Below are 20,486 nucleotides of genomic sequence, written 5' to 3'. Positions count from 1 at the left end.
CCTCCTTGTGATAGGACCCGGGGAAGGGACTGGGACTGTGTAGGAATTGTTTTCCAGTGTAGGAAAGAAAGAGTGGAACATGCAAGGATATAACTTCTTATAGACAAATGTGGCTGTGCAAAAGAATCTTCATTCCTATCCTTAAACAATTAGTGCCATGGGGTTTGTATACCATCTAACTGAAAGGGAGAAATTAGAAAATAGACAACCTGGCCGGGCGCGGTGGCTCAAGCCTGTAATCCCAGCACTTTGGGAGGCCGAGGCGGGCGGATCACGAGGTCAGGAGATCGAGACCATCCTGGCTAACATGGTGAAACCCCGTCTCTACTAAAAATACAAAAAACTAGCCGGGCGTGGTGGCGGGCGCCTGTAGTCCCAGCTACTCGGAGGCTGAGGCAGGAGAATGGCCTGAACCTGGGAGGCGGAGCTTGCAGTGAGCCGAGATCGCGCCACTGCACTCCAGCCTGGGTGACACAGCGCGAGACTCCGTCTCAAAAAAAAAAAAAAAAAAAAAAAAAAAAAGAAAATAGACAACCTAGACATATATTCATACAGGAAGCACTCAGTAAATTTTGGTTGGATTAATTTGGTTCAGATAGTACCAGTTTCTTGTGTAAACTTAGTGGAACAAATGGCCAACGACTTAGAAGCCTGAGGGGGCAGTTCCAGCATATTTATTTCGTTGCCAGGGCAATGCCAGGTGTTTGTGACCACATGGGAGAATGAAAAGAATGGGCAGCCTAGTGGCTGCTCAGGTGAGCGCAGGTACACAGACCAGGAAGTATCTCTGCTCCCAACCTCTCTTTATGTATGCATGAAAGCTAATTGTTCAAGTCCAGGGGAAACTGGTGAGGTATGTGAAGTTTTTGTTGAGCCTTCAGCTTTCTCCACCCCCCAATATTTTCAGGGTCATAGGACCTTTTCTTTCAAATTCTTTTCCCCTATAAAACAGGAAATTAGCTGGGATCATTTACATTTTGACTAAATAGACTTACAGCAATATGCTAACTTTCTATTTTAAAGTCTTTAATTTTAGTATAGAAAGAATGTTTTTATCTTAATTCATTAAAAGAACTTTTAAGCAGTAGGAGGCAAGTAAGGGTGATGTTGTGCGTAGAGTTTGCACAGGGGCATTCTGCAGTTTAAGGAAATTACACCACACCTGAGAGGGATCTACTTCAATTGTTTGGGAATGCTCAAGGAGCTGGAGCAAAAGGGGTGAAGAAAATATTCTTTCTTTGGGAGATGGGAACACAGGTGTTTGTTTTCTTATTCTTTACACTGTATATTATATATGCTTATTTCTTGGACATATTTCACAATAAGATAAGAAAAAAAGTACCAGTAGTCATTTCCTCTTTCCCCTGGAGTCCCCTCTTTAAACATCATCTTTACTAGAGTGATAGCCTACAGGTTCCCTGAGGGATTGATTGCCTCACAGCTGCTGAGTATACAGAGGCACCTTTTGGCATTGCTGACTTCTATGGCAAGCCCTGGGCTCGAGTCACCTCTGTTTCCTGGCAGTAGGACTTCCTAACCCTTGTTAAAAACAAAACAAAACAAAACAAAACAAAACACCCCTTTTCCTTTCCTAGCTCTAGTCCTCTGCTTTAAACTTCCCAGAGTTCATTCTTACTGTGTAATATCCTGCCCTGAGTTTTCTTCTTCCTTCCCTATGGTAATCCTGTTGTTCCCTCTAGACAGGTAGTCCTCATCCTCCTGGCCCCCAATCTCCACTGCATCAGAGACACCTGGACTTGGGGTCCGGTCTGGGGAGAAGCAGCAGCTGGACATGTTGCTCAAGCACCTCTCAGATAATGGAGGTGAGGGTAAGAGGGAAAATTGGGGGTTTCCATGGGTATAATACGGGAAAGTCTGCCCTGGAACACAGGGATGGGTTAAGAAAATGAAACCTGGCCGGGCGCGGTGGCTCAAGCCTGTAATCCCAGCACTTTGGGAGGCCGAGGCGGGAGGATCACGAGGTCAGGAGATGGAGACCATCCTGGCTAACACGGTGAAACCCCGTCTCTACTAAAATTACAAAAAACTAGCCGGGCGTGGTGGCGGGCGCCTGTAGTCCCAGCTACTCGGAGGCTGAGGCAGGAGAATGGCCTGAACCTGGGAGGCGGAGCTTGCAGTGAGCCGAGATCGCGCCACTGCACTCCAGCCTGGGTGACACAGCGCGAGACTCCGTCTCAAAAAAAAAAAAAAAAAAAAATGAAACCTGAGTATGGGGAGAATCAGATTCAGGACTTTTGTTTCTTAATTTGTGTGTATTGATGATGACTTTAGCTATTTTTCTGACCTGAATGCATGGTACCTGATGCTTATTAGATGGCAAAAATTATTTGTTGAATAAATGATCCTGGAATGATGTGAGGGAAATGCAATATCGACTTTGACTTTAGGTACCAGAAAAGTGAGAGAGAGGAATCAAATGATTTTCCATGTAAAAGTAAAAATCATATTGATATGAGCTGCTTATATAATCACCAAGAAGCAATTACCATGAAGCAGTTATATGTAAAATAAAATACTTCCAAATGAACTTTGAGTTCTATTTTGTAACAGTAGTAAATTCTACTAGTGTCAGGTAGGCTGTATCAAGGTGTAGAAAGGGAGGTTACTGGTCACGTAATCTTACTGTTGCTGGTTAAATTCTTCACGCAAATTATAGACCAAATTGTCATTTATAATAGCTTACGGACCGGATGCCCACCACCTTCTATGGGATCCCATTTCTTCTAAAACGTCCTTATATCACACTGAAATCATCCCCCTTCTGGCTTATCTTTGATGTCCCACAAAGCAAGTCTTCAACCTTTATTGCTTGACAGGTCCTCACATGTTTAAAGACAGCTTTTCCGGTCCCCCTTCTTTATTAAATTCTGTGAAACAATAAGGGGCTATGGTCATAGGCACTAAAGTTCCCCCAAGTCATCAAAAAACTTGTTTAGACTGGGTGTGGTGGCTCAAGCCTGTAATCCCAGCACTTCAGGAGGCCGAGGCAGGTGGATCACTTGAGGTCAGGAGCTCAAGACCAGCCTGGCCAACATGGTGAAACCCCATCTCTACTAAAATACAAAAAACAGCCAGGCATGGTGGTGTGTACCTGTAATCGCAGCTGCTTGGGAGGCTGAGGCAGGAGAATCACTTGAACTCAGGAGGTGTAGGTTGCAATGAGCTGAGATCGTGCCACTGCACTCCACTTCAGTCTGGGCAACAAAGTGAGACTCCATCTCAAAAAAAAACAAAAAACAAACAAACAAAAAAAACCTTGTTTAGTCATCTTTATTAAATAGAAGACAGATTTTATCCATAAAGAGCATCAAAGTGTTCATACCCTTTTTCCTATGCCAGAATTTAGAGCAAGTTATTCTTTTAAATCAGTATTTCTCAGGCTCTGGGAATGGGGCTTAGGAATCTCATTTTATAGTTTGAGAACCATTGTTTCAATTGCTTCACCTGTCCAGGGGAATTAAATATGATTGATGCTAACCTCAGGAATGGGTCACATCTGGAAAGCAATGTTGAGCCTTTCTGGCCGCTCAGTCAATGGCCTTGGAACAACGTTAAGTCTTTTACTGACTGAATATTAACATTATTTCTGATTAGCTGTCTTATGCTCATTTACAAGCTTTCTTTCCCCCCCTTTTTTTTCTTAAGTCATCGATTTCTCAGTTCTCGTTACATCTCCCTCTGCAGCCCACGACTGGAATTCTTTCAGCCTCCATATCCTCAGCCCTCGAGTTGCCAGTCATATGGGTAGTTATTCGCTTCCAACATTCAAGTTTTATGAGACTATTTCTACACTCAGTCCTTTAAATTGCATTGCCTTTCAACCTTTGTTTATTTTTTCTGAAACTTTACTTATATACGAATGTTCAAAATCCATTTATAACCTGTTGCTCCATCTGGTTATTTTCATGGGTTATGTTCCCTTTCAATCCTTTGACACATACCTACCTAATTTTTTAGTACTTATGACCAAAAACATAGATGGCATTTTGTATTTGGTTTTGTATTTTGCTTCTGTTTATTTTTCACATCGGTATATATCTTCATATGCATAGTTTTAATGACTATGATATTTGTTTATAGCTTTCTCTGATTTTTAAATATTACTTGTTTATTTTAAAACTTGTTAAATATAAGCATATTTATTCACTCAAAATGTATTTGGATGTCTGATTCTATAGATGCTCTCCTAGAGTTAAGCACTATTAAGATTTAATATATCTGTGTGTGTGTGTGTGTGTATGTGTGTAGATGACAGAGACAAAATTATTTTAAAGAATGTTTTGTATATAACAAGTCTCCTAAGTGAAAACACAACAAATAAAAGTCTTTCACTTACTACAATGTTGTCCAATATGGTAGCCACCAGCACCATGTGGCTATTTAAATTTAAGTTAGATAAAATCAATAGTTCTCTTCCTTGAGTCACAATAGACACATTTTAAATGCTCAAAACCCACATGTGGCTTGTGGCTATTATACTGGATATCATTGCAAAAACCTTTATTGGACAGTACTGACTCACAGCATTCTAGGCTAAAAAGATATAGAATAAAGTTGCCCTGCTTCTTGCTGAGTTTCATGGGACCCCATTCTGTGCTTTAGCTGTGGAATAGAACAATGAAAGTGGACAATGAGTGTCCCTGAAGACCTTTGAAGAAATGCACGTAAGTAGGAACTTGGCCTAGTCCTGAGATTTCTATCTAGATTTTAATGTAAAAACATTTTTAATGGGACAGGATGGGGAAGAAGAAGAAAGTCTTAACTACCAAGGGAATGGAATAAGAGGGGTGTGTAGTTTAGGTCTAATATTTCTGTGCTTGCTCTACACCACTACTAGAATCCATGCTTCAGTGATTTTCCATCAGTGGTAGCCAAAGAAGGCTTTTTACTTAGGTTTTAATGTATCTGTATGTAAATGTTTGGGCTGTGACTTGGTCATTTAGAGTGGGTATATGAGGGATGTGGTCAGGAGTGCAAGAGGAGAGAAACTAGGACTTCAAGTAAATGGATATGTATGCAACACACAGACATACATGCACACTAAGATTTTCCTCCAGCGATGTCATAGCTGTTTCAGAAGAACAAGTGTCTTACCACTTACAGCTTGTCCAGTGCCTGATCTGAAATTAGCCTCACTTTCTCCCCAGGGCATCCTTAGTTCCCTGCAGATCTCAAAGCCGGTTATACATCAACACTCTGTGGACCTGGTCGGATGTGCTGCTACATTAATTATAATGCAGATCATGGTTGTGGATTCTGTATGCAGATGTGCATGGAAAGCCTGCAGATGTGCACAAAGAAAAAGCTGTTGAAAGGGCTTAAATACATTGCATTGGTGCCAGGCATATTTATCACAGGCTAGTTACTGAGAATGCTGATGGATTTATTTCATGACCTGTGTGGTGTAAAGTATGCAATGAAGAGAGACTAAATTGAGTTGGTAGAAAAAAATATATACATACACCTCCTATCCCACCCCAACTTCCCCCAGCAAAAAAAAAAAAAAACAGAAAAAAAGACAGAGTGGGTTTATATAACGTTTTGAAGTTTCAAATGATGACTTAAAGGTAAGCAATTAAATTTTGCTTTGGAGACTTGCAGTTAGTTTATTTTTTTATTTTTATTTTTTCTCTGAGACAGAGTCTAACTCTGTCTCCCAGACTGGAGTGCCTGGTGCAATCTTACTTCACTGCAACCTTGACCTCCTGGGTTCAAGCGATTCTCCTGCCTCAACCTCCCAAGTATCTGGGATTATAGGCACGTGCCACCACCCCAGCTAATTTCTGAATTTTTTGTAGAGCCAGGGTTTCACTATGTTGGCCAGGATGGTCTCGAACTCCTGACCTCAAGTGACCCACCCGCCTCAGCCTCCCAAAGTGCTGGCATTATAGGAGGCGTGAGCCACCGCACCAGTCTTTTTTTTTTTTGACTTGCAGCAATTTTAAAAACTGAGACTTAGAACGATAACCTGGTGTCTTAGTTGCTGGCAATACTGGAAAATCACACAAACTCATTATTACCTTGGTTTATGGTATTGACCATGAGAGGGTATTATAGTAACCATCAATTTTTTAAAATTATAAAATACTTCAAACATATTCAAATGTAGAAAAAAATAGTACAATGAACTACCATATATCTATCACCTAGATTCAATAATTGTCAAGATTTTACCCTATTTACTTCATTCTTTTTCCCATTTTAAAAAATCTGTTGTAGTATATTAAAGCATATCTCAGACATTCTAAACATTTAATAAACATCTCTAAAAATATGGACAAATATGCCATTTGCACCCAATAAAATAAATGATATATTTTTAGTATTTAATCCATAACCAAATTTATTTGACTATCTCAAAAATGTCTTTAGAGTTAGGTTGAGTCAGGTCCAAACAAGGTCCATACAACAGAGTTGTTTTACGACTTTTTTTCTTTTTTAGACAATCAGTAACATTAATAAACTTGTAGAGTTGGGCAACTATCATCATAATCCAGTTTTAGAACATTACCATTACCCTTCAAAATTTCCTCCAGTCCATTTGCAGTCAATCCCTGCTCCTACTTTCACCCTCAGGCAGCCGCTGATTTTCTTTCTATTTGAATAAATTTTACTGTCTGGACATTTCATAGATTAAGTCTTTTAAAATCTAGCATAGTTTCCTCCTCTCTCCCCTTTTCCTCCTGCCATGTACTTATTGTTCTGTAGAATGCCCTGTTTTCTGAACTTTTCTGTTCACTTCTTTCTGGTGTCATTTAACTTGTTCCTTTATCCCCTTCTCCTCCACATTTCTTTTAAATGGAATTAGGTACAGAAGAGCACCATCCAATAAAACTTTTGCAATGATGGAAATGTTCTGTATATGCACTATCTAATGACTACATGTGGCTTTTGAGTACTTGAAATGTGGTTATTGTGATGAAGAAGCTTGTTTTTTTATTTTACTTTTTAAATTTAAACATCTACATGGGCCATAGTAACTGTGTTAGATACTGAAGCCTCTACAGGCTTAATCAGAATTAGGCCCAATATTTTTGGGCATGAATACTTCATAGATTCACATCAGGTGGCATGTAATGTTTGCTTTTCGTACTTCCAGGGATCCAATGACTGATCACTAGGTTGAAATGGTAACAGCTTGATCTTCATTATAACAATTCCTTAACAACATTTTACAGTGGAATATTATTTGGCCTTAAAAAGAAGGAAATTATGGCACATGCTACAACATAGATGAACCTTGAGGACATTTTGCTATATGAAATAGGTAATCTCAAAAGGACAAATACTGTATGATTCCACTTACATGAAGTAACTGCAGCAGTCAAATTTATAGAGACAGAAAGTAGAATAGTGATTGCCAGGGTTGGTAGGGGGAGAATAGGGAGTTATTTTTTAATGGGTGAGTTTCAATTTTGCAAGAGAAAAGAGTTCGTGGATGGCTGCCATTGAACTGTATGCTTAAAAATAGATAAGGTGGTAAGTTTTATTTTATGCATATTTTACCACATAAAAAAAGTAGTTTCATAAAGTTTCATGTGGGCAAAAGCCTGATTGGAGTACATTTAAGTGAGAATGGAAGGAGTAGAATTGGAGAATCTAAATATAGGCAATTATTTGAAAATTTAAAATATATACAAACTCAACAAAAAGTATTTTAAAATCCACTTATATGCTAAAGATAAGCATATACTTTGAAGTTATTTTATATATCTTCCACATGTATGTATATATTAAAGAAATGTACATCGTTTAAAAAATCCATAGGGAATATTTCCCCCTTTTCACTATCCTGAGATACCTTAACGGTGTTTAAACCACACTTATCTTGGAATGCCATATCTGGAAGAATCATACAGAGGACCTAGTTTAATCTCATTTTTTTAGAGGAGAACACAGGGTCCAGAGGTTGTGTTTACTCAAGGTAAGTAGTGGTAGAGCTGGCAAAACGCCTATCCAATTTGATGTTCTTATCACTGCACCCAGCTGCTTCTAGTAACCCTCTTGAAAACTCCTTCTACCTCTTGCTTTCCCTGTATCTCTCAGTGTCTTCATTATTCGTCTAGATACCAAGCTTAAAATATGGAAATAGTCATTAATTTCCTTTCCTTTTTTTTTTTTTTTTTGAGACGGAGTCTCGCTCTGTCGCCCAGGCTGGAGTGCAGTGGCGCAGTCTCGGCTCACTGCAAGCTCCGCCTCCCGGGTTCACGCCATTCTCCTGCCTCAGCCTCCTGAGTAGCTGGACTACAGGCACCGGCCACCGCGCCTGGCTAATTTTTTGTATTTTTAGTGGAGACGGGGTTTCACCGTGGTTTCAATCTCCTAACCTTGTGATCTGCCCGCCTGGGCCTCCCAAAGTGCTGGGATTAGAGGCGTGAGCCACGATGCCCGGCCCATTAATTTCTATTCTCCATTCTTCTTCTGTCTCACATCTAATAACTTAAGTCCTGTGGAAGTTTTCTTTGTAGTATCTATCACACCTTCCTCTATTTCCTCATTTTAGTGATGCTACAATTGATCAGTGGGTTCAAGTGTTGATAGCCTTACCTTCATTGTTTAGTTCCATATCAACTTTTTATCTAATAATAGTTTCACTCATTGATAATATTACTCTTATCCTAATTCAGAGCCTTATTCTTTCTTGCTCATCCTCCTGAGCTCTTTGCTTTTCTCTCCATGTGTACTACTGCTTGGTTTGTCTTCTTAATCTATCCTTCTAATCCTGTTTGTGTCTTACTCAAAAAGTTCTCCATGGCCTTCCTACAGAAGTCACAGTTCGGTAGTATGTGACCTGCAAATTTATTTTTAGTTACTGGCAAAGTGCTTTTATTTTTTTTCTTTTTAATTGAATGCTTTGGGGCAAGGCTGCATGACATCCTATTGTTTTTTAAAAACTTTCTTTTCTTTTTCTTTTCTTTTCTTTTCTTTATGACAGGGTCTCACTCTACCATGTAGGCTGGAATGCAGTGGCACAGTCATGGCTCGGTGTAGCCTCAAACTCCTGGTCTCAAGTGATCCTCCTTCTTCAGCCTCCTGAGTAGCTGGGACTACTGGTGTGTGCTACCACACCTGGATACTTTTTTCATTGTTTGTAGGGACGGTCTCGCTGTGTTGCTCAGGCTGGTCTTGAACTCCTGGCCTCAAGTGATCCTCCCTCCTTGGCCTCCAAAAGTGCTGGGATTACAGCCACCACACCCAGCCTCTATCACATTTATCTAGCTCAGTCACTCCAGTCATTTACACTTCCTGTTTGTTCCTGTATCCATTTGAGTTGGCCATCTTTCTTGATATTTAGCATGGTGTTCAATGCACTAAATAATGTCTGCACCCTATTTTCCCAACTTTGTTTCCTCCCCTGTAGGAAGCCTTTTTTCTTTTCTTACCCTACCTCTCCTTTTCTCACCTCTTACCCTTATCCCAATACCTTGCAATCAGCTTATCAGACACCTTATGACCAGTTTCTGGCTCCATGTGTGAAATGAATGGATGGATGAGTTTTTCTAGCACTAGTTAGGCTCGTATAATCTCTGTCTTCGAGGAACTCATAGACTATGCAAAAGATTGGTATGTAAACAGCTAATTTTGATAGCAGATAAAAAAGGGTAATTGTAAAGAGGATTGAATTCTGCTTGGGAAGTATGAAAGGCGAATTCTGCTTGGGAGGGCCACAGCTTTCTCTAACTGCTCCAAATCATTGACTTCTTTCTTTGTCCTTTGACCATACCATTTCTTAACACATACACACACTTCTTTTCATTCTTTATATTTCCAGAATTAGGTGACAGTCTTCTTGAGAACAGTAATCATATTTGTATTTTATTTACCTATATCCTTCTCTGTTATGATAGGTTCTCAAGTTTTTGTTTAAAGTCTATCGGTCAAAGTTTTTTTTTTACCTATCGTATTGTTTTAAGCACAAAAGGTTTATTGGACAGATAATGGAGACTCACAGAAATGACAGGAGGCTCGAGGAATAGGCTTAGAAAATGGGCAGGAACCACGAGGGCCCCAGAGGCTAGGCAGCCTTAACAATCTGGCCAGCCAGCTGCTGTGTCTGTGGATACTGCCATCCTCAGTGCCTTCCTCCATCAACCAGTCCTATCTGAGCCTCTGTCTTTGGGTCATTCTCCCAAACTCTAGAGTTCTAAGCAGCTCTGCCTTTCAGGGAGTACAGAAACAAAGGATCTGTCCCTTTTGGTCCTGTAGAGCAAAGCCTCTCACAAGACTATACACAAAATGGAAGAGGATTTGATATTGGGCAACTTCCACCACACGCCACCCCCAGAGGGAAACAACAACAACAAAATACCCACTACTAATGAAGAAAGAGTATATGTAACCCCTGCTTTGGGAACTCTGGCAGAGAAGTGACTTACGGCGAGGATCCTTGGGCGTGTGGCGTGGTAGGGAGAAGAAGGTCAGTGGTGAAGGCTTTGAGAATTTAGGGCAGACAACAGTAAGGAGCAGACAGAATGTATGCTAACACAGCAGAAGCAGAAAACCGTCCAGGTCAGATGAGGAGCCCAAGGACAATCTTCATCATTTTATTTAGGGCTGGTTCAATCAGTAGCATTTTTGGCAGCTCATTAGGAGGTAAAAGTTGACTCATCAAGTTGGAGAGGGTAGAATGGTTAATAGTTAAAATATAAAAGAGTCTATAGTAGAAAGCCTTCGTCCCACCTCTGCCCCCATACCAAAATTCTCCTTCTTAACAGGTAGTCATTATTATGTTTCCTGTGTATCCTAGAGATTTTTAAAAAATGAGTTAAGAACCAATTTGATTATATGTTCTTTCCCCTTTTAGTGCACAAATGTTCTTTCCCCTTTTAGTGCACAAATGGTAACATTCTGTTTCCCTGTTCTGTACATTACTTTTTTTTTTTTTTTTTTTTTTTTTGAGACAGAGTCTCGCTCTGTCGCCCAGGCTGGAGTGCAGTGGCCGGATCTCAGCTCACTGCAAGCTCCGCCTCCCGGGTTCACGCCATTCTCCGGCCTCAGCCTCCCGAGTAGCTGGGACTACAGGCGCCCGCCACCTCGCCCGGCTAGTTTTTTTGTATTTCTTAATAGAGACGGGGTTTCACCCTGTTAGCCAGGATGGTCTTGATCTCCTGACCTCGTGATCCGCCCGTCTCGGCCTCCCAAAGTGCTGGGATTACAGGCTTGAGCCACCGCGCCCGGCCTTTACTTTTTTCATATAGTGTACATTGGAGAGATTTCTACCTCAGTACATAAAGAGCTTTCTCTTTTTTTTTACAGTTATGTAGTATTTCATTGTATGGATGCAATATAATTACTTGAGTCCCCTATTGGTGATCATTTAGGTTGCTTTTGGTCTTTTCCTATTATAATTATGCTCTAGTGAATAATGAACATTTATCATTTCATGTGCCTGAATACATTCATTGGATAATTTCTAGAAGTAGAGTTGCTAAGACTTTTCCATTTTTCATTTCATAGATGGTGTCAAAACATCCTCCACAAGGGCTTAACAAGTCCCAATAGCGATTTATGAGAATGCCAGTTTGCTTAAGACTGAGGATGACTTTTAAAGATTCAGCCTTGAAAGACTATATTTTCAGAGATCATTTCTTAGTTCATTACTAGAGAAGTTTCTCTGAGCATGTAAAGCACCAGAACTAGCTGAGAAAGAAATCAAGAAGGCAATTCCATTTACAATAGCTAAAAACAAAATAAAAGCAGGAATAAATTTAACCAAGAAGGTGAAAGACCTCTACAGGGAATACTTCAAAACACTGATGAAAGAAATGGATGAGGATACAAACAAATGGAAAGACATCCCATGGTTATGGATTGAAAGAATTAATATCATTAAAATAACCATACTGCCTAAAGAAATCGTCAGATTCAATGCAATCTGTATCAAAATAGCAGTGTCATTTTTCACAGAAATAGAAAAAAAAATCCTGAAATTCATATGGAACCAGAAAAGAGCCTGAATAGCCAAAGCAATCCTGAGGAAAAAAGAACAAAGCTAGAGCCATCACACTACCTGACTCAAAAATATATTGCAAAGCTCTATTAAGCAAAACAGCATGGTATTGGTATAGAAACAGACATACACGCCAATGTAACAGAATAGAGAATCCAGAAATAAATTCACATATTTATAACCAACTAATTTTTGACAAGGGTGCCAGGAACATACATTGGGGAAAGGACACCCTCTTCAATAAATGGTACTGGGAAAATTGGATATCCACATGCAGAAGAATGAAACTGGACCCCTGTTTCTTATTATATACAAAAGTAGGCCTAAAACTATAAAACTACGGGAAGAAAACACAGAGCAAACATCTCAGGACATTGGTCTAGGCAAAGATTTTATAGCTAAGACTTCAAAAGCACAGACAACAAAAACATAGACAAATAGAACTGTATTAAACTATTATGAAAAGCTTCTGCATAGCAACAGAAACAACAGTGAAGGGACAACCTGTTGGATGGGATAAAATATTTGCAAACTATGCATCTGAGAAAAGACTAATGTCCAGAATATGCAAGGAACTCAAACAACTCAGTAGTAAAAAGCAAAACCCATATAATCCCCACTGAAACGTGGGCAAAGGACATGAATAGACATTTCTGAAAAGAAGTCATACAAATGTCCAACAGGTACATGAAAAAATGCTCAACATCATTAATCATCAGGGAAATGCAAATCAAAACCACAATGAGATATCATCTTACCCAGTTAGAACGGTATTATTAAAAAGACAAGGGCTGGGCGCGGTGGCTCATGCTTATAATCCCAGCACTTTGAGGGGCCGAGACGGCAGATCACGAGGTCAGGAGATGGAGACCATCCTGGCTAACTTGGTGGAACCCTGTCTCTACTAAAAATACAAAAATTAGCCGGGCTTGATGGCGGGCGCCTGTAGTCCCAGCTGCTTGGAAGGCTGAGGGAGGAGAATGGCGTGAACCCAGGAGGCGGAGCTTGTAGTGAGCCGAGATTGCACCACTGCACTCCAGCCTGGGCCACGGAGTGAGACGCTGTCTCAAAAAAAAAAAAAAAAAAAAGACAAAAAACTAACAGATGCTGCTGAGGATGCAGAGAAAAGGGAACTCTTATATACTGTTGGTGGGAATATAAGTTAGTACAACCACTATGGAAAACAGTATGGAGATTTCACAAAAACAAACAAACAAACAAAAAGTAGAACTACCATACAATCCAGAAATTCTACTACTGGGCATTTATCCAAAGGAAATGAAATCACTATATCAAAGGGATACCTGCACTTGCATGTTTATTGCTGCACTTTTTATAATAGCAAAGATATGGAATCAACCTAAATGTCCATCAAAGGATGAATAGACAAAGAAAATGTGCTATATGTACACAATGGAATACTATTTGATCATAGAAAAAAATAAAATCATGTCATTTGCAGCAACATGGTTGGATCTAGAGGTCATGATGTTAAGTGAAATAAGCCAGATACTGAAAGACAAGTATCACACATTCTCACTCATATGTGGGAGCAAAAAAAAACTGATTTCATGGACATAAAGAGTAGAATAGGCCAGGTATGGTGGCTCATGCCTGTAATCTGAGCCCTTTGGGAGGCCAAGGCAGGCGGATCACCTGAGGTTGGGAGTTTGAGACCAGTCTGACCAACATAGAGAAACCCTGTCTCTACTAAAAATACAAAATTAGCCAGGCATGGTGGCACACGCCTGTAGTCCCAGCTACTTGGGAGGCTGATGCAGGAGAATCGCTTGAACCCGGGAGGTGGAGGTTGCAGTGAGCTGAGATCATGCCATTGCACTCCAGCCTGGGCAACAAGAGTGAAACTCCGTCAAGAAAAAAAAAAAAAGGGTAGAAAGGTAGATACCAGAGGATGGGAAGGGTGGAGATGAAGAGAGGTTGGTTAATGTGTAGAAATGTACAGTTAGATAGAATAAGTTGTAATGTTTGATAGCAGAGGTAGGGTGACTGTAATTAACAATGATGTTTTGTATATTTCAAAATAGCTATGAAGAGGACTTGAAATATTCCCACAACATAGAAATGATAAATACTTGAGGTAATGGATTCAAATACCCTGACTTGATCATTACACATTCTATGCATGTGACAAAATATCCCATGTGCTACATAAATATGTACAAATATTATGTATCAATAAAAAAATTAAAAAGTTTTTAAAATAGATTAAGCCTTGAAGTTTATGAATAGGAAAAGGAGCTGGGGAGGAATTACTTTTCACTTTATTTCCATTCTGTGTCTCTGAGGGAGGCATCAGGTAAGAAGAGATGAGCCAGTGGGTGGTGAACTTGAAATGAGGATGTAGCTACATTTGGAAAAGTAGCTTCATATTGAAGCAGCAGAGACTTTCCCTCCCTCATCCTTAAGTGCCAAAACCTTAGTCAAATTGTAGTGAAGGTTTTTACAATGCATCTTCAGGCTAGTTTCCTCATTCTCTTAACCTCCTTGCAGTCTAAGTACTTCATTTATAAATAATACATTTAAAATTAATATTATTTATAGTTTCTCTGCTTTACTGACATCCTTGCAGCTCTTTCTAATAAAGATTTTGAGAAAATACTATGCTATTATCCCTCTAGAAAGTCAGAAGGAAAGCAAGGGACTGATTCTCAGTAGCTGAAATAAAATGATTTTCATCTTTCAGGCCCATTTTATTTTGGGGTTCATCTCAGCTAGGTATATCTTGACAAAATAAAAATTTAATAAAGGGTCAGGTTTTTACTCTAAAATTTTTCTTCTGATAATTAAAAAAAACTATTTTAGGCAATAGTACTGTTCCCACCAATAGTACCATTCCCCAAACTTTATTATTTTATTGGTTTCATGCTTCAGTTTCAGCCTTCACTTATAATTCCTTTGGTTTCAAGAGAAACATTTCCCATAGTCATCTTTATGAACTTCCAGAACTCTAGTGTTTGAATTTTTCTTGAACACCTTTTCTTACTATGCTCTTCTTGAACTTACTCTGACTTAGATGATGACTAGATACACACTGTTTATGGCCTTACACACACACACACACACACACACAGAGACACATACAGAGTTAGATAATATATCGACAGAGAAAATTTTAACTATGTAACTTTTTTTTTTTTTTTTTTTTGAGACAGTGTCTCACTTTGCCATCCAGGCTGGAGTACAGTCGCTTGTTCTCGGCTCTTTGCAACCTCTGCCCCACCGAGTTCAAGCGATTCTCCTGCCTCAGCCTCCCGAGTAGTTGGGATTACAGGCGCCTGCCACTGCGCCCAGGTAATTTTTGTATTTTTAGTAGAGATGGGGTTTCACCATCTTGGCCAGGCTGGTCTTGAACTCCTGACCTCGTGATCCACCCGCCTCCGCCTCCCAAAGTGCTGGGATTGTAGGCATGAGCCACTGCGATCGGCCTTAACTATGTAAAATGTTTACACAGTAAAAAAATTTTTTAGATATACAGCTCTGAGTTTTGACAAATGTACATAGCCATGTAACTACCACCACAATCAATATATAGGATATTTTTTATCACCTCCAAAAATCCCCTTATGCCTTTTTGTAGTCAATCCCTTCTCCCTGCTTTAAACCCCTGGTCTATTTATTGTTTCTAAATGTTTCATCTTTTCCAGAATAACAAATAAGTGAGATCATTCAATACATGGTCTTTCAGTTTAGCTTCTTTCACTTAGCATGAAGGTTTTGAGATTCATCCACGTTGTGGCAAGTGTCGGTTTTTTCTTGCTCAGTGGTATTCCATTGTATGAATCTACCAAAGGTGTTGTTATTTAGTGTGTGATTCTGAAGAGTGATTTGAGTGTATTGGTAAGGTTTGAGTACACAGATCAGTAATTTCAATTAATCCATGGTCAAACTCAGGTTTGACCTATGAAAGTTTACTAGTACATTCTGGCACAGGGGTTTTAAATTTTCTTTAGGAATAGGCCATGTAGAAGACATCACTTCAGTTATATCTGAAGGCATGAGGAAGGAGAATGCCATGATCCACAAGAGAATGTTACAGAACAATGTGTGACCATAACCACAAAACTCAGAGTTTCTCGATAAACTTGTCTTGCTCTTTTCTATATTATCTTTCCTCTCCAGTGCCATTGTGGACCCTTGACAGTTATTTGTTGAGTAAGCAGAATCATCCCAAAATGCTATCGGATTTTGGCTTTAATATATCTTGCCCCTAAAGCATAGGGCTTTTAAAATCACTGTGTACTTTATTGAATTGTGTGTTCTCCATGCCACCTTCCCCCCACCACCAACAAATAGCTGTAAAGAAAGAGGGCTAGCCTCTTACATTAGCATTTTCTTCTTTTCATCACCAAATGCTGAAGACTCTTTTTATTTATTCACCTCTCTTCCCACCATGGGACCCTGTGTATTGGAATATTTTACCTATCATATAGCATTTATTAACTAAATAATCTCCTCATTTGGAAAATCAATCAAGGATATCTTGCTAGCTAGCTGTCTATGTAGCTATCTATGTATCTGATATTAAGAGCTTCTGGGCAGGGCGTGGTGACTCATGCCTGTAATCCCAGCACTTTGGGAGGCCGAGGCAGGCAGATCACCTGAGATCAGGAGTTCAATACCAGCCTGGCCAAAATGGTGAAACCCCATCTCTACTAAAAATACAAAATTAGCCAGGCTTGGTGGTGGGTGCCTGTAATCCCAGCTACTCAGGAGGCTGAGGCAGGAGAACCACTTGAACCCCGGAGGCAGAGGTTGCAGTGAGCCGAGATCGTGCCACTGTATTCCAGCCTGGGCAAGAAAGAGAGACTCCATCTCAAAAAAAAAAAAAAAAAAAAGCTTCCGATTAGCAAGAGATAACCATTGTAAATGCATGGAGTAGACATCATTCTATCAATAGAAAAAAATATATATATGTTTTAGTTAACCTCATTAAAGGAACATATGCAACTGGTTTTAGGCTTTTTAGAAACATTAGTAATAGCTTGAAGTGCCTCAAGCTATTACTAATATTTCTAATATTAGTAATTGCATGTCCCTAAAGGTCTAAAGACTTCAAGTTTGAAATTACTGTATTTTCTTTTGTCCGGAATGCCTGATCTAAATATTAACCAAATGCGATGAGAATCTTGACTTGTGGCTTCCTTGACTTTGGCTTCCTTGACTTGTGGTTTCCTTAAGGCCACAGGAATTTAAAATACTTCAGGACAGACTTTGGCTTTATGTTTCCGCTCTCAGCAGCAGCATTAACATTGAACCATAATTGTCTGTGCAAATCTAGGTTGAGTCTATGAACAAGCAAAAAATACTGTATCAGACTATACTTTTCTATTGTTAATGTCAGACAACTCAACTGAAGCTAAGTTACAAAAAAAAAAAAAAAAGGAAACTTACTGATTCACATAACTTCAAAAACCAGCTTGGCTTCAGGCATTACTTGGTTGGGGCTCAAGTGTTGTTCACTGAGCCTAGTTCTTCCTTTGTTATCTCTCACCTCTGACTTCTGCTGTTCGTGTTCCGTTCTCAAGCAGGGTCTTCTCTGTGATTCTAGGATGGCTGAAGCAGCTCCTGTCTGCATCTTTTCAGGTTTAAGTCTAGTGGAAAAGAGAGAGGCTCTTTCCCAAGATTCCCAACAAGAATTTCATTGACTCTTATTGGTTCTGACTGAGATTTGTGGTCATCTTGCACAGGGGAGTAGTATGTCCAGGGAAATGATGCACTGATTGTTTAGACTCAGGTCACTAAACCTAGATCTGAAGCTCAATGCAAAGCATATGGACTGATAACTGGGGAGGGACAACTTGTGATATTGTTATCAAAGGAAGATGGAATCGAAGGATGATAGCCCAATTCCAACTGTCTAGACACTAGCATTTAACCCGTGCTTGTTATTTTCTATTTGCTAGGCAGTGTGCTAGATACAATCACAAATGTAGTTTCCTTTAATTTTATTCTTACAATGTCTCTATGAGATAGTTTCTTCTCCTTCAGTTTTACAATTAAGGAGATTATCTGAGAGGTTAAGTCACTGCCCAATTTCATTTCAGTGGTAATAGCTGGGACCAGGATTCTAACTAAAGTCTTTCTGAATCCAAGTGTGGCATATTTCCCATTACCTCCTCTCTGATGTTCAAAAAAACACTCTGAACGATAGTTGCAGCATCACTATAAAATGATTGTAACCTCTCTAAGTTAAATTATTTTGAAACACTCATCTGGATGTGTTCAAAAAATAGTGTTACATTATTTTAAGCTTATTCCTTGCATAGGTTCATATGGTGTACATTCATTCATTCATTCAATAAATATTTGCTGAGTGCCTATATATGAGTCAGGTACCACCCTTGGGACTGAGGATAAAGCAGTGAACAAAACTAATCTATTTCAAGGATCTTACATTCTAGTATAGACAAAATACTTAAAGAGGTATATAATATTGGGTGATCATGAGATTTCCCTTTATTTTAGATTACTGAAGGGGCTCAAGCCCTCATAGGTATTTGCTGCTGTAGTCAGAACTGCGAAATTTCATCCACAGTTTGCCTAATCATGACTCTGATGAAACTACTTATTGAGGGCCAAACTCAGATCAGAGCCAGAAGCAAGGTAGAGAACTAAATAAAGAAACTATCTAAAATCAGTCAAGCTGTAAGGAAAGCTAAATGAATTAAACACTCATTAATATTCAAAGTACCTTTTCCTCAATTTTCGGGATTGTTTTTAAAGAGTTCTTCTCCACTATCCCCCCAGCCATTACCTTCCCTCCCCATACAAAGAATTATAGGCTCATTAGAGCAGTGGTTCTCAAAGAGTGGTCTGCAGACATCCGTGGGTCCCCTTTCAAGAGATCCAGGAGGTTAAAACCATTTTTTTGTCTTTTTTTTTTCTTTTTCTTCTTCTTCTTTTTTGGACAGGATCTCACTCTGTCACCCAGGCTCGATTACAGTGGCACAATCATGGTTCACTGCAGTCTCAACCTCCTAGGCTCAAGCCATCCTTCCACCTTTAGCCTCCCAAGTAGCTGGGACTACAGGCGTGCACTACTATGCCTGGCTAAATTTTCTGTTTTTGTTTTTTTATTTTTTTGTAGAAATGGGGTTTCGCTGTGTTGCCCAGGCTGGTCTCAAATTCCTGAGCTTAAGCAATCCACCCCCTTGGGCTCCCTCCCAAAGTGCTAGGATTATAAGCATGAGCCACTGTACCTGGCTAAAACCATTTTCATAATAAGACAAAAGTTATCTACCTTTTTCACTGTATTGACATTTGCCATGATGGTGTAAAAGCAACGGTATATCAAATTGCTCATGTTTTAGAGTGAATCAATACAGATGGCACAAAACTGTGCTAGTTATTGTTGTATTTCTGCTCACAGTAGAAAAAGAAACCAGGTGTGGTGGTGCTTGTAACCCCAGCTACTTGCGAGGCTGAGGCAGGAGGATAGCTTGAGCCAAGAATTCAAGACCAGCCTGGGCAGCATAACAAGACTCCATTTCAACTTAGAAAAAGTTTAAGAACATTTTGATGAAGCAATGAAAACAAGAAGTCTCAAAGTAATAATAATATTTTTTTTTCCCCAAGTTGGGAACTGCTTCTACTTAAAAGAGAATTCAGCCAGGCGCTGTGGCTCACGCCTGTAATCCCAGCACTTTGGGATCACGAGGTCAGGAGATCGAGACCATCCTGGCCAACATGGTGAAACCCTGTCTCTACTAAAAACACAAAAATTAGCTGGGTGTGCTGGCATGCACCTGTAGTCCCAGCTGCTCGGGAGGCTGAGGCAGGAGAGTCACTTGAACCTGGGAGGCGGAGATTGCAATGAGCCAAGATCACACCACTGCACTCTAGCCTGGCGACAGAGCAAGACTGTCTCAAAAAAAAAAAAAAAACTTCTACATTTTATATCAGGATTAAATGTTATATTAGTGTAAAGACAGGCAAAATTAAGGATGGTCTTACAGTGGTCAAATGGAGTCATTTTGTTTTTTATGAGACTGAATGATGGAATTTGACCAATAGGTTATGGCATTAAGCCCACAGCCAGTACTTAGAAAACAACAGAGGTAATAATTAAGAAAGTCTGGATTTCCAAATTTTATAAAATAGCATCATATTGCTCAGGACCACTGGCATTTAAAGAAAAAAATAAACATTCCACAAAATTGTCTATTTTCTAGTTAAACTGATGTTCCATAACTGTATCTGAAAAGCTAAGTTGTAATTTTGAGGACACCATGGATGAAAGAGAAAAAAATTACTACCACTAGTAACAGATGTGAAATTACATTAGATAAATATAATCATTAGTTTCAGTCTCACCCTGGTTAATTTGTTTGTGGAAATGTGCAACCCATTATTCATTAGATAATTTTTCACACATTGATTAGAAAGCCATGTCGAATTGTGACCCTGCACATTTGGGCTTACCTATCTTGCGATGAAGTATACCACTTACAATAGTGGAAATGGGGGACAAAATGTTTATCTCAAGCTGATTTTG

The 20,486-nt window shown here is 39.5% G+C and overlaps 1 long non-coding RNA gene across 1 annotated transcript; it reads left to right on the top strand.

Moving 5' to 3' along the window:
- Positions 1 to 539: 539 nt before the first annotated feature.
- LOC116274918 lies at positions 540 to 11,752 on the top strand. Its single transcript, XR_004183746.1, has 3 exons — positions 540 to 853; positions 1,705 to 1,823; positions 11,479 to 11,752. It is a non-coding gene; the product is annotated as an uncharacterized LOC116274918 (long non-coding RNA).
- The last annotated feature ends 8,734 nt before the right edge of the window (positions 11,753 to 20,486 follow it).

This window comes from Papio anubis, chromosome 5, assembly GCF_008728515.1.
Source record: "Papio anubis isolate 15944 chromosome 5, Panubis1.0, whole genome shotgun sequence".
NCBI lineage: Eukaryota > Metazoa > Chordata > Mammalia > Primates > Cercopithecidae > Papio > Papio anubis.
Note: the sequence above shows the minus strand (reverse complement) of the source record. Positions and strands in the feature narration are given on the sequence as shown.